The sequence below is a fragment of the Dermacentor variabilis genome, chromosome 3 (genome assembly GCF_050947875.1).
Source record: "Dermacentor variabilis isolate Ectoservices chromosome 3, ASM5094787v1, whole genome shotgun sequence".
Classification (NCBI taxonomy): domain Eukaryota; kingdom Metazoa; phylum Arthropoda; class Arachnida; order Ixodida; family Ixodidae; genus Dermacentor; species Dermacentor variabilis.
In genome coordinates, this window is record NC_134570.1 from 74,185,335 (window position 1) to 74,206,065 (window position 20,731).

The 20,731-nt window shown below is 45.7% G+C and overlaps 1 protein-coding gene across 5 annotated transcripts in view; it reads right to left on the bottom strand.

Moving 5' to 3' along the window:
* The window catches only part of LOC142575873 (beta-1,4-N-acetylgalactosaminyltransferase bre-4-like), a 50,477-nt gene that overhangs the window by 24,586 nt on the left and 5,160 nt on the right, over positions 1–20,731 (bottom strand). For 2 of the 5 annotated variants that reach the window (XM_075685606.1, XM_075685608.1), the window contains exons 2-3: positions 15,159–15,213; positions 5,344–5,399 (exon numbers count right to left, since the gene is read on the bottom strand). The gene's annotated coding sequence lies outside the window, so the exon portion shown is untranslated. Of the gene's footprint in view, positions 1–4,468; positions 4,662–5,343; positions 5,400–9,110; positions 9,183–15,158; positions 15,214–20,731 lie in introns of all 5 variants that reach the window. The other 3 variants (XM_075685610.1, XM_075685607.1, XM_075685609.1) reach the window with 3 other exon arrangements.

Genomic DNA, 20,731 nt, shown 5'->3' on the forward strand with positions numbered 1-20,731 from the left:
AAAAGAAAGGACGAAAAAGTAGTTTGTGCTTGCTTATGTGTCAACGTCTAGAACATTTTTTTTGTAAATTCTTCAATTATTTCGCTGCATATGTATTGGTTTATTTGCCAACATTTGTGAGATCACTCTTGCACACAGAGCAAACGGAGTGACCGTGAAGGCAAAAGGGTAGAAGACCATGACTGGTATTTGGGCAGAAATTTGAAGCAACAACGTCAAGAAGAAAACGAATAAACAGGCAGAGAAACAGACCGCATCGCTTGTTCAGGGGCAGCACTACTGAAACAATAAAAACAAAATAAAAGTAGTAACAGTACGTGCACAGACTCTTTGATTGGAAAAATCAGGTAGGCTTTAGGGAGGATCCAGCGGCAGTGGGGTATGGGAAACCTCTTGCGCATGCTGCTGGGGGTGTATTGGTTACTAGAGTTCAGAATCGACGTTAACAAGCACCCAAAGAACATTTCTTCACGCATTAGAAATGTTACACGTTAAATTATGATACAGCTACTGAGGCTCCTACGCTCTAATCTTGTAGTCGTGCTCGCTCCCTATACGATACGCTTTGTGTCCGGCAGGGCTAAAGGTAGTGGGTGCGATCTGGCATCCTTCTTCCTTGGTAGTAGACACTCCTCACGCCATTTCCTGACCCTACGTGTCAAACGCAGGGGAGCCATAGCCGAGGAACAGTCAAATTTCTGCAACAGATTACACACTTGAAAAACTTGAAACATTTCATTAGCACAGGTTTCAGTTTGATGAATTATACCTGTTATGGCCCCTAGAGAGAGCCTCCTCATACGCGACCACCGCCGCTAAGATCGACCAGCGTATTGCCGAGCCACGAACGCCCTTCTTGGATGCTGAGCGAGAGGGTAAATTTAGCTCCTATTGCGTCATGCGGGGCGCGATATAGGCATGCGACATGTGCGTGGTCGAGTAATGGCTTTTTTTTTCAATATACAACATCATCAAACTAATACGTGGGGCAGTAATATCGGAAAAGACATATTTTCGTTATATTTCATTCCATCTATGCAACGTTATGTGCGGTTTTAGCAACTGGCTCCTCTATGCTAACCAAAATTAGAGGCGTTTCAGGTAAAATAAAATGAAGGACGCTTAAACTTCACCTTTGGGAGTGGAACGACGATAAAGATAGCATTCAAAGATCTCTGGCTGTTTCTCACGCTTCCAGGCAATTGCAGCTTATGTTACAATGATGTTTATCGTGAAACGCGCGGCGAAATCTATGGACGACGGTGAGCTTTCTGGTCGTGGCCTCTTTCATTGCCGATCTTATGTTATTTTTTTGCACTTTTCATATTTCAGTCTCAGAATATTTAACATAGAAGGCATGCGTCGTCGATGCTCTGTTTCATGACATTTGTGGGCTGCCATTCTAAATATTCTGAGGAAAAACTTTGCAAAGAACGTAAGACAAGTTAGGAGCAACGTTAGTGATAGATGAAGAAATTTAACGCCGTATAGAATACGCGTCGTTCGGAAGGATTTTTCGCGAAAAGGCGGTAAACGATAGATTTTCCACGACACGGGGCCCTTAACACTCTCGCGTTAAAATTGTGCAGTTTCACCCTTAGTACGAAGTGCCGACAACGATAGCGTTGTTCAGGGTCGCGTTTGAACTCTCCAGGCAGTGCCCTAACAACACGTGGGTGCGCCACTGCACGACGCAGTTACCAGCAACAGCTGCAGGGCAGAATAAACAGCGCCTCCGGCTAACACGCGTTTCACAAAGCCGGCGTAATCAGGGGCGCTGCAAGTGGCGTTGTGGGTGGCGTCGAACCTTGATGGTGCACGGGATGACACCGAAAGAAATCTGCCAGTTTTTGTAGCTCGAAGGGTACTGTCCCTAGCGCTCGGACCACTTTATGCACCATGTTGGGGTATATTCACGCAGCTAGTTAGCGGGAAAGCTATAGTGTTTGTGTGCAGAACGCGCATGCCACCAGTGAGAGGTGGAAAGCTATCCTGGCTCCGCATCAGCGTCGCTTGAGCGGAGCACGCGTATACATATACTTTGCTGACATGTTGTCGCAGCCAAATGCACTTCGCGGTCTCTCGCGTTTCTGGATACCTTCCAACCTCCTACGCGTGGGCCACACATGCACGCGTCAACACGAGACAACACTACGTTGCCAATGGCAACGGCGGGAATGTGTATAAAACGGCCGTCTGATTGCTATCGGGATAAACATGTTAGCTTCTACACAAATGAAAAATATGTGTGTAAACGCGTGAAGGCACCACAATCACGACTGCACGGCAGAAGAAGTTTAACTCAAGGTAGTGAGCATTCGCCAGCTAGATATTCAATTTCTACGAAGAAGAGGGCGATAAACGCTTTATAAAATGGGGTGCCCCTTTTTATTTATATGTGTTACGCTTCAGTAACTTCGCCGACCATCTGCTAACCTTGAAGGGACCTAGTGGTCGTGTCACAAAAGTGGTGGCTGCTCCCACACATACGTGAAGCCTTCGAAGCCGAGACTGCACGTCTGTGCTGTTATTGTTTCAAGCACACACACCTTTTGCTTTGGCCACTGTATGTTTTATCGCAGGCTAATGACGATTGATACACGACGTCTGCACATAACAAATGTTGAAACTTCATGCACATTGCACCCAATAGCCCTGCTTTCCTACACTAAGCGTTGGCTAACTGCCCCATTTGTCTGTTTTTAAACCTACCCTTTATTCCTTTGCAGTTTGGACGCAGCAGTTATAATACAAAGTGACGTGGGTCCACGTTCGAACTGGCTGACAACAGGATAGACGCGTGTATGTCCGGAGCGATCAGATCGACGACGAAAAGCCAATCAACTAGGATCCTGCGGCCAGATCGACGGAGTCTCTCAACAGGGCCTCAACCAAATTAGGAACAAGCAAGGCAGAACTGAATAGCAGCTGATATCGTGCAGAGGACGAGACAAGAAAATCTAAACACACACGAACGGTACGAGCGCTAACTTCCAACCTATAACTTCCGCTAACTGTCTCGTCCTCTGCGCACTGTTCGATGCTATTCAAATCATGCACCAACAAGCCCAAAAATCTACGCTGCTGAGGCAGAACTTTTTGCTCAAAGTACCATGAAGTTTCCTTGGCATGGAAGAATACTTTGACCTTCGAAATATGTGCCGTAAGAGTCGTAAAAGGCTTCCTGGTAGACATAACAGCATTAATTCCGTTGCTTCTTCATGCATAACGCTCACAAGAAAACCAAACAATATTTAAGTCTGCTGTGGTGCAAGCGATGCAGCGTAATACCGTTCACAAGGCGACATCAAACAGTAGCGAATTTCCTACTGGACATCAGCAGTTCGATCTTCTTGCCGGAATACCTACGAGTACGTTTGTTTACAAAAGCAACATGTCATAGGCTGACAATATCTATAACTTGCATTTCTTTCTTTAAGGCAAGGCAAAGAAGCTGTACGAAGTCCGAGTCGTTTAACGTGCTAACTACAAGCGCTGCGATTGCAGTCAGCGCAAGCACGAGCATAAATGGCAAAGAAGTTGATGTTCTTGCATACATGCAGGTGTCCGTGGGTTTCATAAGCTTGAGCTTGGCTGATGATATATGAATTCAAAATAACAATATCATTGCTTCGTACAGTTACAAAGGCAAATCCATGCTCCTGGAGACTTGAGAAACATTTCTAGTTAAATTACAAGGTTCTTGTATACATTATATTCATACTAAATCTAAAATAACGAGCGATGAAGTGGTCCTGTTCATATTGTCAATACTAGATACTTGAAGGTTACCCTATCTTGGAACGACGAACTGAGTATTTGTGGCTAGCGAAAGCAAGATGAGAGTACAAGCAGCAGGCACCATTCAATCACAGCAACGTCGTGGAATGCCTCAAGTATTTACTTATGGCGTTCAAAGTTCTGATGTGTCATAGATTTTGTCCTGCTTCAGCGTCAGATATTGAAGTGCCACTTAAACTACGAGTTGTCGCTGTCACCTGTAAGAAACCTTAGAGTCTGTCACACGATAAATACACAGCGACTTAAGTCTCCTTACGTGTATTTAATGCGAAAGCAGTAACACTTTTCCGCGCGATACTTTTCACTTGGTCATTTACTCGAATTCAGCAGCATCAATTATGCGGGTAGGCTTCCGAAATTTTCGGGTTGGGTCAAGTCAGTTTTGGGAGTGGGCCAAGTCGGTTTTGAACGTGGATCAACACAAATTTCGAATTGAGCAAAGTAAATTTTGGGGGTGGACCACTGAATTTTTGGGGTAGGCTAAGTCAATTTCGGCAGTGGGCCAGGCGGTTTTGTAGATAGGCAAACTCAATATTCGAATTCGGCAAAGTAAATTTTTTTGGTGTGGCCCACCAAAATTTTGGGAGTGCGTCAAATCAATTTAGTGAGTCGGGTGGATCGGTTTTCTACATGGTTGAACTTAATTTTCAAATTTCGTAAACTCAACTTCTTGGGTGATGGCTATAGCGTCCGTCCGGCGTTGTGGCTGTTCACGTGGGACTCCGCAGTGCGAACAGCAGAAGACCCAGCGCCAGGAACGGTGCGTTATTATTTGGTCACGTCGGTTTCCGTACCATCCGATATTCGACGCTCGCCGGATTTTCCGCTTCATGGAGCATATAATGCTTTCGCATAGAGTGCTGAAGGAAAAACAGCAGCAGGTATGTAGGCCAGTTTGCGTATGAACAGATCAAAACTGGGCCAGCCATTTCGAGAATTATCAGACCATCAACATCAACTTATGCTCCTACCTTCACATAAGTGCCAAAGGAAGAGGAAATATCTGGGCTTTTTTTTTCTAAATGCTGCTAAACAACATTCGGCTGGTCACCTGACGGTTTAGTCGCTTGTTGTTTGTAGAGAAATGCGTCAGTGCGACGCCGGGGCGTGTGAGCCCACAGGTGAAAAGTTTCAAGTCTGGGAGCACTATATATAGTGGCATGAATAGCATGCTACTCAAGCAGAATGCAATGATAAATTATGCCATATACACCGAACTTACGACACCTAACACAAACATAGCTGAACATACCATAACTAATTTTTCTGGTTCGCACCAGTGTTTTGAGAAAGAAACTTAAAAGCACCTCCATAGCATGAGAGACTGTTGTCATTGGTACGTGGCCCAACTATATTCTGTAGCTCACTGTCAGCCCCGTAGTACATTTAACGTGTTCATTCGTATGATCGTTTGCAGCACAAATACGTTGTAATTGTGTATTAACTGTGCTATATCCTCTCATAAACTGCATGCTTAGTGCACCATCTACAAGAGATAAGAGAAAGCATGAGATAAAAGCTCGAAAGTAAGTATCAGCAAACCTTTTGGAAGGACCTGCTTGAGGTATCAGATGCCAGCCTGGGCTCAGGAGTGGTACCTGCACGACAAAATAAACAAGCTCTCGTTTGCTACATTCTTTGAGCATTTTCCGTTCCTAAATAACGTATGTAACGCCTATCTGGATTTTTCTGCCGAGAATGAGCACTCCTTGCCCAAAGATGATCAAGCACAATCAAAGCTCACCGCATATGTCTGCCGGGGTTATCTACACATTCTTCAATATCATTGTTTGCTGTATGATGTCTGTACCAACCCCAATTACGCGTCTTTGTTCTAAAAAAGCTCCCCTGTACACATTTGTCCCTACGTAAATAAGTTTCCAAATTTTGCCTAAGTCTTACTCTGAACAAATCCATACACACTGACGGCACTTGCGCTCTGCTCTGCTCCACCGTTCAGCTATTGCACCCGTAAATCTATTGATCCAGTTTAAAATTTTTAATCTCATGAGGTTAGTGGTTTTTGTGCTCGCTATCATCCGGGATGCAGGTCGTTCAAATAATTAAGGGCAATATTTTTTGTCAGCTCTTCACCGTAGGTCCTCCGAACCACTCGTATTCGAAGTGCGCGAAATGCGCCACTACGCTGTGGCAACGGTCACAAAATTTGCTTCCAACGAGTGCCAGGTCATTTAATTTCGGCAGCAATTGTACCAAAACAGCTGTCCCAGTAACATATGATGGAAAACACTAATTTGACTCCTCTGCCCAGAACCGATGCAGCATGGTGCATGAGCATGTTTCGCCGCGATGCGACATTGTGGCAACGGCGTTCGCTTGATGTTACCCATAATTACCTGCGCTCACTCGATCCTCCAGAGAAACTGCAGTTATTACATGGTCTTTGCAGATGCGAATCTCTGAGTCGCTTGCACGTCAGCGTTCCTTTGGTTACCCTTACTCATCCTTAACCCTGAACAGCACGAATTTTTATTTTCTTAGGAAACAATGAGGCAGTCCTTTCTTTAGGCCACATATTTGAAAGACAACATAAATTTTCCAAAGTAACTCTTGGTTGCGCCTTTTACGTTAAGAGTTGTGGCATACCATGTACGATACTCCTGCAGTTACACGTATATTTGAGCGTGCAAGAAGGCATCTGAGTGGCACAAAAATTGCAAGAAGCAGTCCCTGTGGAACCAACCTTGCTTGAAATCTTTGTTAGCGATAGCTTAAAATGCGTTCCCCGGCATGCTATGTTAGGTAGTAACGCACACACAGCCAACCAATTGCGTATTGCATCTTTACATATGCACATGTTTACTGCTTTTCACAACAGTTTTCATTAAATGTCCGCAGGTACATATTTTGTTTCTTTCGTCTATTTTGTCTTCTGATACCTCTTAAGCAATGATGCTGAGGATGACCTTAAAATACTTGGCAAATGTGCACTTAGGAGGATTAGCCAAAAGTCATGTAGATATTGAATAGAAATAGAAATATAAGTAAAAAAAATAAAATGTGCTAAAGAAATAAACTTAAAAATCAGTTTTTTCACAACCATGTGAAGCGAAGTAATATTCAAGACAATTTAGTAAACCGTCATTCTCATAGAACACCCAAAAAAAGAATATATATATATATATATATATATATATATATATATATATATACAAAAGAGACAATGACTGAAAAATGACACGATAAATACGCTTAACACTGCATTCGATCAGATTCGACAATGAACTTGTCTATGGTTATGTATAAATTCCTGTGTGAGTGTCCAAGCGCAGAAGATGCAAAATACCACAGCACCGGGCAGTTCATTGGCAGAACGAGTGGTCGCATTGTATTTTACAATGACCATTTCCTCAGGGAGGATAAACGCCGGCAGCCCAGAAAGTTATGTTCAAGTCTTTCTAATTCGTTGCAAAAATCGCAAAAAGGATAAGATCAGATCGATGCATGCGTAAATTGAGGGGCGTGACTAAACATTTCAGTCTCTTTATTGTGAATTATGGCTTTATTGTATTGCAAAATTTTCTGCTGTATTGAAATTGTAAGTGCTGTAGTTTCGCGGCGCACGTTAGAGTTGATTTTAACGTCAAAGGGCTATATCTTCGAAGCCGGACAGATGTAATGAAACCCGTCGCTGGAAGAAGAGTAAATACAGGAAGTTTTGGCCAACCTAAGGCCGCTTTGTTCAAAGAGATACCTTTGTGTCCAAGTGGCCATCCTAACCGTAAGCTCGACAAATGACTTGGAGCCAGTGAGCATAAAGTTCTGAATATCTGCTACTCTCCGGTAGAAGTAAGGGAGGCACAATGATAACGAGTCTGTGATTATTCATGCAGTTCTCATGGAAGGCTGTAGCTTACGCAGTCCTAGAACAGCTGGAAATTCCGCCAAGAGCGTTGAAGTGCACTGTTCACATTGCCGTTCTTCTTCAATAGAGCTGCTTGTCTCCTGAGATGGCACACATTCTCTTCCCTTTCCCCACTTCTCATACGTCGGCATATCGAATACGTTGGACCTCGGCACAGCTCCCTTTACGATCATCCAAATGCGTTGGAGAGTCTTTAGTCGGACGACTCATGTCAGAGAACTGACAGAAAAACTCCCTGGAGTGCTCCTGTTCTACTCCGTGGAAGGCGTATCTATCTCTTTGGTAGAGACATTTGTGACGTGTACCATGAGACGTTTGAACGCGTCCCGTAGCTTCTTCTATTGCGATAGCAATTATATGGACACTGGAAGCATTTCCGCCACCGGCGTCGGCATCACCGTAATGTTCCGCATATAGTCCAAGAGCGATAACACCGTGATTGCGCGCCGTATGCTGTGGACGCGTGCTAGGGTCAGCCGAGGATGGTGGTTTGATCTCGCGCGCTCAAGGTAGAAAGGCAGCGAGGGAGCACGCCGTATTCGTGGAGAGTGGCGGGAGATGCTTCCAGCTCTCGCGGCGGCCACGCCGGCCCTATGTTGAAAGCGATCAGCGACGAGTACAGAGTCTAGGTGCGCAGAGAGCTAACAGCTTTGCGTGCGCTGTGTTCTGGTCCCTCAGCCTTGTAGCGACAGGTAGCACCAGGGTCGATACTCTCGCGGCTGCTGCGCTGTTTCTCACGCCAGCATTTTGACAGTGAGTGTCCGCGCTCATTGACTGAGATGTGTTTATGTTTGTGTGTGGACGCGTGATGCCATGCCTGTTAATTTGGTTACTGAGCAAATATTTACGAGTTTATATGGCCAAAAACTGCTATGCTTACTTCATACAGCTGTATGCAAATTTGCTGTCGCAATCGATGATTTGCCCGGCGGGCAAAACTGCGACTTTTTTTAAACACAAAGTCTGTGTTAGCGAGTTGCTACCACTTTTCCGTATCGAGTATGTCTCTAGCCTCTTACTGTGGGCCGATCCCAGAGGTAACGCTTCCTAAAAACGTGGGCCGCTATGTGCTACTGCGTATGTGTCCCTGGGACCACTTGTGGCTGTGATGTTACGAATATAATGATATATGTGTTATATATATGTGATACATTATGTTGAATAAATAAAGACAAATAAAATTTCCAATGGCAACATTAAAAGAGATCATCCCTAGCATAGCAACCCATTGGACCACGGGCGCATGGACTAGAAGGCGCAGTAAGACATAAGCACTTCCCGCGTGCAAGCCAGCGCGTTGGCATACTTTAATGTACTTTCAATTATATGTAAGCTCCATGTGATTTCTCGCCGTAGTCGATAATCACACATAACTATACTGACTTTTCTAGTTTGATGAAGTTTTTTGAAGAACACTACTTACATCATCTGTGCACTTTCCGTTTGCCCCAGAAACTGAACGCCAGGTGACGCAAAGGCTGGTGCATAGAAGCAGCTGAAATTTGCCCGTGTGACAGGAGCATAAAACTTCAGGTTAGACAGTCTTGCTTGCTACAGTGGACTGTATGAAAGCTATGCCGGCCCTGCCAGCTTGTGTCATCGTTTTCCTGCACGTAGTAGCACGGTAGTACCTGTCGGCACGAGATACCTCCGAACAAAGCACCGCTATTCCAATCTCTTTTTATTCCATATCATCACGTCAAATTTAGGTAACGATCGACGCAAGCATAGGGCGGTAACACGCAGCGTTGTTTGAAACGCCCGATTAAATGCGCCCCTCGTGTATAGGAGTTCACTTCTGTGTTTTCTTTCGAAGCGAATAGCATTGCCTACATTGAGCAGGTTTTCTTATCGAATGGGCTGAGATATATAGTGATATTTAATTGAATGAGAATAGTCACTGGTTTCTCGGGTGAGAATAGGCGAGGAGAACGCTCAACTGGATAGAGCTTCAATGGGGCCTCAACAGACCTCAAAACTTAGTTCGACGACATACTTTCAAATCATGATAAACTATTACCAAGGCGAGATTTAATATCTTACACGGCGACATACACCAGTAAGCCACTGACAATGTTATAGCTACTGACGCTTCCGTGTGCAATGAGAAGGCAGGAGTGGGGATCTTCTCTGAATATCTTGAATAGCCTTACTCTCTTCGGCTTCCCGACTTCACACCCATATTTCAGGCAGAATTACTAGCGATTATATTAGCATTACGAAAACTCCCCAAAATGACCCATTAGCTGTTATTGTGACCGCCTCACTATCTGTATGCACATCACTTACTGCATTTTTAAATTCAAGAATTCAACGAACATTTCGTTCGATGGTACCTAAGTACAAACGGAAAGTATGTTTGCATTGGGTACCGGGACATCGTGGGCTGCACTTGAACGACATCGCTGATCCACTCGTACGAGCATCTCCTAACGGCCCTATTATATCTGTTTTGCCGACATCAGCTTATGTCACCGCGGCTAGGTACAGAAATTTCTCTATAACGCAAAACTCTGCAATATTCATGCTAACACCGTCTGCTCAATTCCACCAACTTGGATTCCCATAGAAATGATGTCCTTCAAGGCAACTGGAAGTTTCTTTTACAAAATTGAGATGTCGTATACCTCCTCTAAATTTTTACTTACACAGGTCTAGCCTGGCTATGTCTCTATGTTCTTTCTGCAGTGCACCTGAAACTATCGAACATTACTTTCTCTCGTCCCGCCGTTCTCTAAGACAAAGAAAACAATTAGAAAACTCATTTATCAAACTTGCGATATCGCTAGCCTCGCCAACCATTCTTTCTTTTGGGGCCAATTCACTCGGATCAAGCAAGAGGGATGCTTTTCTTGCAGTTTACAATTTCATTAGAGAGACAAGAAGAGTACCTTACTGAATTTCTAAAATTATCAATAATTTCTATTATTTCCTTTCTTTACGTTAACTTATTTTATCAAAATTCTTAACAATATTTTCATTACACTACTAAATGACATTTCTGTAGTCCCACGCTCTACTATTCAAATCTAGTTTTCCTTTACTTCTAAGCATACGGAAAAGCACCTCCTTGGCCAATCCCGTATAGTTGGTATGCGCCACTGTTTAGGATACAAGACAAGACAAGACAAGACAAACGCTGCAGAGGAACGCGAGCAGTCCATTTAATAACCAGTTCGATGCTCCACGCTTCGCACCGCTTTGCGTAGATAGACCCGAGCGCGCCAACGATGACACATTTTGCACTTTTTGGGATATTACACTAATTGCGATTCGGAGAGGAGAGCTGGTGTGTTGCCGGTGTTGCAATTTGGTCTTGAGACACTCTGACGATCGTTATATCAGCAGGCAATATCTTTCAATCCGTTGGCAATGCTGCAAACGCACAACGCATTGTTGATAGGTAGCTTATCTGGCGACTCTACATTGCTCGCTGCCACGCTGTATATTTTACAAATGAAATTTTTTGTGTATGTGCGTTGCTTATCTGGTGCTGTAAATCCCACTCTTGCAAGCTGAAGAGTGGAGAATGCGGCTGGACTACCGAAATGTTAGCATCTCTAACAGACTCGGAGAAAAAGGTGCGAGTTCACCATTTACACAATTCTGTACACAGCGCCTGAAAGGTCGCCGCACATTGTTGCGACGCGATGTGACGAACGTGCCAGTTGTCTGAAAGCTTCGTGTCAAAAATTTCGTGACATAGCCGTACGTGTAGTCTAGCAGGCCTCTCCTTATCGCGCTAAAGAAATTCTGCAGAGACACTTAAGACTGCTTAGGTGTGGGAATGCGAAAACATTATAATTTCTTTGATGAAGAGTTTTCTATTGATGTTTTCGACGTGCATTAAAGTTATTTCTCCTGAATCGGTGCGTGTGTTTGCGCATACGTTGGCCGCAGGCTGGAAACATTCGGAACATGTTGCTGCAGAACGATTAATTTTATTTTATACCTAATGGTAGGTCTTTCGTGAATATGTCGTCTTCATATGGGTTCCCTTGCTTCGTCTTCTGAGGCGTGATTCCGTGGGCGACCACGTTTCACAGCTGCCGCTGAGGTAGACGCTTCGGAGTGCATCGCAATAGACACAGCTCCGACGGAATCCGAACAGCAAGTGACACGTGGGAGATAGTGACGTCACGTGTGCAATGACGCACGCACTAGGCACAACTTTAGTCGCCCATTACCACGCAGCCGCCACTTCACCACGAGAAGTGCGGAGTTATATTTTTCATGTGTAATATCCACAGTATTGTTGATGCAAGCCAGACGTGGGATGATTTATTCTTGTGTCATAAAGCTAAAAGTGTAAGCAATATTGAAATGAATTACCGGCGCACTCATGTAGTTGCATATTTTCCATGACTATTCTTGATATACTAGTGTCACAGCAATAAAATCTAATGCGAATCTTTCTTGTCTGGAAACGAGATGTCAAGTGTCCACACTCATTCTATATCCCAAGCTTTATCGTGCCTCGATTGGTAATAGCGTCATATCGCCCGCTCACCGCCATTCATCCCGGACTAATCATTCAAAGTCAGTATGGCCCCAGCTTGCGCGCACATCGTCCCATCTGCATTCGTTTTTCTCACGTACAGCGAGAGACTGGAATCATCTGGCGGAAGAAGCGGCGAACCACTCCAGTGCGACTGAGTTCAAGACTGCCATCGAACACCTTTGAAACTGCCCAGCCCTCATGTACAACCTCTCTCCAGAGGCAGCTGAGGAATAAATAAATAATAATAAATAATATGTGTCAAGCTGGCCGCACTTTAGTGCGATGCAGGTCTACGTTGAGATAATAGTCACTGTACTGTCATACATTTGTGTATTCATTATTTCCAGCAGTTAAGGATGTTTCCACTTGAAAACAACTAAAGATACCATTTATAGCGTCAGGCAGTGGAGTCGCGTGCGCAGTGAACGCTGAACGCATTTCATTCGTTGCAGATATTACTACAAAAGTAACCACATGCAAACTTCGCCACTGATTCTGCAAATGCCATAAAAAAATTTCAACGGTGACTACGTTACTCCCTAATACGAATTTCGAGTGCAGCGGTATCGGTGTTTTGAATTCGCGATATATTATGGCAAATAATTTCATCCTGGAGGACAAGGTGCTCTCGGCGGCGGCGCTGAGCTTCTGCTGACGCAGCTCGTGAGCCGAAGCGGTACACGAAGCATTTGCACCGATTGCGTCGCTTATCATTCAAAAAGACGGCGTGAAGCCGAAAAAGCATGACCCGAGCGGAGCGCATTATCTACCACCGGTGGCGCAGCAGGCAAAGTAGTGCATGCTCAGGGGGTTCGAAGCCTACACCAGCGCTTTGTTTCCGCGCTGACCGCATGCCTGCCTGGTGATGCCGGCGTCCGCTTTCCTCCTCACCCCTTTCGTCATAGACTCCTCCGCCTTCCGCCTCTTGACTGCGCTGCACCTTCTTCTCCGCTTTCCTCCTCGCGTCTTTTGCCTCCGTGCTGCACTCCGCGTTCGGAGTGCAGCAGGAAGGGGATGCTCTTAAGGAGAATTTGGTTGTCCTGAGTTTGGTATAACGTAAGATTTTGTGCTGGGGAATTGGAAGCTAAATATAGAAACCAAAGGGCCGCGTAGCTTATTTGATTTATTATTAGCTAACAACCAAATCAAACAGAAATTCGTCCTGGTATTTTCGCCGTGCACGTTTACTGCTACCGTACCGGCCACTATACAGCCCTATGAAATTAGCACTGTCCTGTCTAGTGAGTGCTTCGCGTGGATTTGTCGCTGTAGCGTACTAAAACAGTCATTGTGCGGAAAGCTCGCACACGCTCTAAATGGTATTGTGCTTCCGCTTTCCTGAAACACCCTGTTACGTTTTACTCCGCTAAATTTTACCACCCCTTCTGAAGAATTAAAAGGCAGCTGTCTACGAGGCTAGCAACATCTTGAAGCGTGGTCGAATACAGCGCAGTCACTATTTTCTTTGCTTAAAGCGGCCCTGAACTATTCTTTATCGCGTTGGAGAAAGTCATTTGAAGTGAAAATACGCTATTTCAGAAATACTTTGCCACAAATGTACGTGAACGCGTTACGCAGAAGCGGAGTTATTGCTAACCAAATATGGCCTCCACTGTGTGCTCCCGTTACTTCTTCAATGCCTTGCGCTTCAAGGCTACGGCTCATTGGGACCTGCCCACAACGCTCCGCCTGTTAAATGTCACCATAGCGCGCCGTTCAAATTTCATTTAGGACACGCCACGACTTCCTCCTTTGGTGCCTACACGACATGCTAAACATAAGCCAAACGCGGTTGTCCTCATCGAGCCGCAGTGCGCTTAGCCAGTGGACTCGTGGCGGCAACCCGCGGCGGCCGCGGTATCTACGCCATGTAGCTCGACCGCAGCTTCATGCTAGCTATCGGCCAATAGCAGCCGTCTAACGGAATGATGACATAGTGCGTGCGATGACAAAATGCTGCATCTAGAGGAGAATGAGGACTGGGCCTTCTGTTGAAAAGAGGACGTTTGGGAGAAAGGTCACTTCGCGATCCGCCTGCGAGCTCCATGCTCCAAGTACGACAGCAAAACTTGGCTGAGATGTTCACAGCAGCGTATGCTACCCGCGGACTTTGTTATTTCACCAAGCCCGAGGCGTGGTTCAAGGCCCCTTTAAAGGTACTCAGCCCTGGCGCCAGTCCCGCGACATTATAGTAATTCTAGTTGGCTGTAAGTCCTTTACAAAAGCATGTTCCTCTTCAGAAGCACAATAACGACTTTCTCACCATCTGAGCTGTAAAGTTAGGTAAGAACAATACTACGCGAAATTCCTGCGCAGAGTGAGTAAAGAACCTTCTACTTAACTATAACTAGCGTAAATATTGTGTCCGAGAAAACTATGTATGTTGTAAAAGTGTTGCCTGTGGTGCGTTGCTGTAGCTAATCACGCGTAAAGACACAACGTACAACAAAAACTAACCGCGTCAATTTCCCCCGATTTCATAGGATGAGCTAATAAGCTCTTCACCGATGGAACAAACGTGCTACCGTTTTGTGCAGAAGTGTTTTACAACAAAACAAATAAAGTCTTTCATTTAGTTGAAGGTTATCCACTGCTCTCACACCTTGCGAATAAGCAGGTTCAAAGTCGTGTATCATCACTGTTAATCTGACGCTTGTAGAAACTTAATTTTGATATGAACTTATACGGACTAATCTTCAAAAATACGTGGCCCTGCCTGCAACGCCACAACCGCCCATATTTAGTGTAAAGCAAAATAAGCGTTGCCGTTATTCTAGCTTAAATACTTGCCCCGTGCTTTCCTGAGCAGTGAACTGCTTTGAGTATACGAACTACCAACAGCTGCTATTTTAATGTTAAGAAAGAAAGCCCAAGTTTTATGAACGTTTCTCCTGTGTTTGTTTTTCGTCAAGTTCATAGTCTGATAGAAGCAGCCACACACAGAAAGAAAAGTTTAAACAATTTGCAGACCTGAAATTTTTGACGTCATCAGTCATTGGCACGCCGGGGTCGCATCGGAAGTTTTCTGAAAAAAAAAACATCACTGTAAGACTAAAAGCACAAGTATATGATGCCGTATATGATACAGCATGCAGTGATAGATGTACTTCTTGACCATAGCCTGCGAAAAATTCCCGTGCCACTCAAACAGCTTAAAATGTTTTTTTTTTAGAAATTGTGGTTTATTTTTCGTATATCCAGCTAGCTTGTTTATAAAATTTTGATGAATTTGCCTTTGATTGACTGAATTCCAGCCTCAATATCGAAATCAGGTCCCTTAGCGCACTTCACTAAGTGGATTTTTCCTTTGGGCAGCTGTCAGAGGCCGTCACGTGTAGCAATAGGCGAGTGTGGAAACTCCCATACCACACTCGGTCCAGCTTCACTTCCGCCATTGACGGTTGCCGGATATGCAACTGGAAATTATTCACAAACAAAACAATGCCTACATGACGTCATGGATGAGATCAGAAGGTTGAGAGAGAGGGTGTGCCACCAGGAGGATGAGTTAGGAAATCTTCATGCAAACAATTTTCTGCATACGCGTTTTCTGCTACATCATATACATCTGTAATAAGAAATTTGCGAATGTATCGAAGTATCTTAAGATACAAACGTAAAACATCGTATCGGATACAATAATTACGGTAGTATCTTGTATCTAAATGTCAAGTGCTTGTTGGCCGAGTATCTTGTCGCGTATTATAATGTAATTGCAAACCCAGCCCTCGGCCAGCATAGCGCGCTCACTTGCCTCCTTTCGTCCTCCTTAACGCGCGCTAACCCCCTCTTTTGCACACAGTGGGTAAACGGAAGACAGCGGCCATAAAGCCACCATACTTCTCGGCTCACTTTCTCACGCTTCTCCTTGCGCTTGAAGCAAAACGACGTCCCGGGGCTCGATAATATCTCATCACACTTGTACTTTATGCAGAACATGCCGGCCACGCCGATGGCGACGTGATGGAGGAAATTTACTTGTAGGGTCCTTGTAGTTGTTATCGCAATAAAAGAGCAACTAGGTGGACCGATTTCCATATGCGGCTTGAGATCCATCCATGGAGGTGGCGCCAATCAGGGGTGGCAATGGCTTGGAAGGTAGAGTGACTGGGGCTGACGATGCTCCGGACTGTAGTGGCCGCTCAAGGCCCGGCGAAGTGAAAGTAAATAATAGTGGAAGGTAATGGCGTGGGGCCCGCGGGGGTGGTGCAGTGCAGGGTAGTCGGCAGTGGAGTTGGCAGTGAAAGGGGCCGGCACAATGGCTTGGAAGCTGACTCACTGGGAAACGGGGATGAAAGTGTAGCAGGCCTGTGACTATCAAGTGAGGGGAAGGAAGACAACGAGGGACTTGTAGTTGCATCGCCAGGCGGAGGACCTTTGCAAACAGCAGGGGTCTAGGTAATCAGTGAGGACGTAAAGGCATGACTCCATGAAGTCTGACTTTAGTGGGCTTTGCATCCGCCTTCGCGGTCCATTGCTGTTCGCTACACCGAGGCCGGTGGTGCGCTTACCTGATCTCCCATGCCAAAAGGAGCACGTACGTTCATGGACAAGCAATTTCGACGATAATATCACTTTCGCGTGACGAATTCACAGAAGAAAAAAATAGGTTGGATCGCACACGGCAGGCATCGTGAGCTCCTGACTGGGAGCTTACCGTTATCATGAAAAATCAAAGTATACAATCGGTGCATTTTACCGGTGCTGACATATGGGGCAGAGACTTGGATACTGACAAACAAGCTTGAGAACAAGTTAAGGACCGCGCAAAGAGTGACGGAACGAAGAATGCTAGGCATAAATTTAAGAGACAGAAAGAGAGCGGTTTGGATCAGAGAGCAAGCGGGTACAGACGATATTGTAATAGACTTCAAGAGAAAAAAAATGGCGCTGGGCAGGTCATGTAATGCGCAGATTAGATAACCGTTGGACCATTAGGGTGACGGAATGGGTACCAAGAGAAGGGAAGCGCCGCACAGTTCGGCAGAAGACTATTAGGCACAAAATGCGATGAAATTAGGAAACTTGCGGGTGCTAGTTGGAATCGGTTGACGCAGGACAGCGGTAATTGTAGATCGCAGGGTGAGGCCTTCGTCCTGCAGTGCACATAAAATAGGCTGATGATGATGTTGATGACGTGACGCCATTAAGTTACACAATGGCATCGAGCCTCGCGAAATATCTTTTCTAGTATCCTCGCGAGGACGTGGCCGGGGGTGAGGCATTACGTGAGTGGCCTAACGATCGCAGGCGCGAAGCGCCGAAGAAGATATAAACCAAGGCCAACGCAAATGGATCGTGAAGCTACCGGAAATCGCGGTTCAGAACCAATTGTCACCGACATCAGTGAGGGTAGTTACGCGAGTAGCGATTCAAGTGCGTCTATATGAGGAGGGAACAAAGAATAAGAAAGAAAAACTAGTTTTTAAACAAAACAAGACGCCGTTTGATTTCATTCAACGAAAATAAAATTTTTACTCAATTTAATATACGTGTGCCAAGGAAAGAAAAGATTTTTGCTTTCTCATTGACAATAAGTGCCTCTTGTTCGGCGAACGTTACACCGACATTCACGCCGCTATTCACACCGACATTCACACCGCTATCAATTGCTGTACGATGCAGCTCTTGAAGTGTGAAGAGGCGTTAACCTCCTAAAGACGCCCTTTTCACATGTTGTCTTCTTTTGCTTGTCAAAGTTTGTTTAAACCCTGGTGGCGAGGCGTTTGTGAAGTGTGTTTCCTCGTTATTAGACGTGTTAAGTGAAGGGCAGTGAGTTACAACCAACTTCTAGATCATTCTTTACTTTAGCTGCATTCGTGTGGCAGCGCTGGACTGAAGGGCTTGGCGTCCGACGATGTGACAAGCCATATACATCCAAAGCTTTCTTTGGCATATGGAAAGAAATGACGTTCCGTGCGCGGGTGCTACGTCGAAACTCGCATGGCTGACGTTTCGTTGCATCGCTTTCCGCTAAACGCTCAAAACGGTCATCAAGTCGAAATACGCCTAGGCATTCGAGAGTACAGTTTTAATGGCATGCCACTGAAACAAACTTTGCGCATTTAACAACAAAATTGACGTCACTTCTGTTTTCAACGGATATGTTATGACATTTTTATTGCGATAGCAATTGTAGGGACACACCAGGCACATTCCTGCCGTCGGCGTCGCCGTGATGTTCAGTGTAAAGTCCAAGGGCAATAAGATCATCGCCGCACACCATATATGCTGTCTGTGCGAGTGATAGTGCGCAAGGGTGAGGCGAAGATGGCGGCTCAATCTCTCGTGCGCAAGCGAGGAAACTGGCCAGGAAGCGCGCCGTCTTCTGCCCGCTCAAGGCACCGGGTGGAGGGGAAAGACAGGGAGCGTTCTGCTCCATCGGCTGCTGCGTATGGCACAGCCGCTGGAGCGCTATCAGCCATTGGCGTGCCCTGATGTGCACGCCATTCGCTGATAGCGCCACGTGCGCTGTGTTTCCGCCGCTTAGTTCGCGTTGAAGAGAGAGGCAGTCTGAAGGTGAATTTGCCCGCTGCTGCTGCCACGCTTCCTCACTTCACCGTTTTGACGGCGAATTTCCGCGGTCATCGCGAGAGGTGTGTTTATGTTTGCTTGTACGTCCGTTACACCGTAGTTGGTAATATATTTAGTAAGGGAACGTTTAGAAATTTATATGGCCGATAAAATTACTGTTCTTGCTATGTCTAGCTTTCTACTAATTTGCTATCGCAATGGTTTTTCCGCCTTTCGGGTGAAAGTGGACTTTTTTTCTTCAGCCGGAAGTGTTCCCTCGTCGCACAGATGGTGCTAAGCCCCATGAACCTCCGATGAACGGCCATGTTTTGGACGTGTGGTCGGGTATGGAAGGTTCGCTACCTGGTATATCTACGTTTGTACAAGCTACCGCTACCAGTAAAGACCAACCAAGAACTGACGTGTATTCACACTGCTCGATAATAGAATATTCCACCAAGCCTGGCCATCAGCCGCATACAAGAGTGAGCCTCACGGCGGTGATGTCAGTCAAATGAAGACAGTCGCAGTTTTGCGTGGCATGTGAAGCATTGATTACGATAGCAAATTGTCAGACAGCTATGCGAATTAAGGTTAGTTGTTTTATCAGCTGCATAACCTTTTGTAAACATTTGTTTAATGACTAAATTAAGAAGCATGTTGTCAGGCGCATACATGCAAGCACGCACACGTTTCACTCGATTACCACGGACACTCGCTCTCGTAACGCTGGCGTGAGGAAGAGCGGCAGCAGCAGCGAGCGAATTGGCCTTTGTGCTGCCTCTTGCTTCAGCGCAAACTAAGCGGCGAGAACACAGCGCACACGAAATCATCCGCCCGCAGCACGCGTAGACCCTTTACCCACCGCAGATCGCTTTCGAGATAGGGCCCGCACGGCCGCCCTCAGCCGCGCCATACATATCCGCAGCCGAATTAACCCCCCCCCCTCCCTTTTACTTTCTTGCGCCTGATGGAAGACAGCACGCTTCCTCTCTGTCTTCCTTTCTTGAACGTGCGATATCGAGCCGCTATGCCTCTCAGCCATGCTCGGTCCACCCTCGCATGCTTTCACTTTCACCCACAGCATACGGTGTGCGGCCGTGGTTTTATTGCGCTTCAACTTTGTACTGAACCCAATGGCGACGGCGTCGCCGACGACGTCTTGGAACGCGCCTGGATTGTCCATATAATTGCTATTGCGACAAAACCAAAACACCACTCCATCTTTCCCGAGCCTGCGACATGGTAAAACTGAAGGGAAGAACCGTGAAAGGTCACTTTGGCAGAAGGTCCATCGCTTAAAGGTGCGATTCCCGAGTCACCACGGTAGTGCAACTTTACGGTCACCGACAAGGCATGCTTTCGTCCTTAGATTTATTCGGACAGGCGAAGTAAAATTGGTCAGCGGAGCGGTGGCGACCGCGTCCAGCCCGGCCGAATACGAAAGCGCGTCTATACATTTCCCGCGACACAAGCCACGCAAGATGCACGGCGCTTTCAGAATTTGCGGGATTTCTTGAAACACCGAAAAAAAAAATTACGACGCAGCACGTACGTTGCCACAAAAAATTGTATGGGTCGTTTCTGAACCCCTTCTACAACACGACGAAACGCACTATAGGCCATAAAGTGAATTTTAACAATTTTGCATAATTCATCTTAGTAAATACCTGATTAAGCGGAATATAAAAAAAATACTCTAAGGAGCGCCGCATGACGGCAATCCATATGCCGTTGGTTTCATTAAGATGCGGCTAACAGCTTTCTTTTATATCCTTGGTACAACTTTTACCGCGCAGCTATTTGGCAAATGTAGCACAGGCTTTCGTATCGCACGGTAACACACGAGTATAATGCGTTGAATATATAATATTCCTTCCACTTTGCCTGTTCATTTATCAGCAACAACGCCAGACGATGTCCTGACACAGTCGAAACTATCTCTAGAAATCCCGGCCACTGGGGCCGCAATTCGATGGGGACGAAATGCAAAAACACCCTTGTACTAAGATTTAGGTGCACATTTAGGA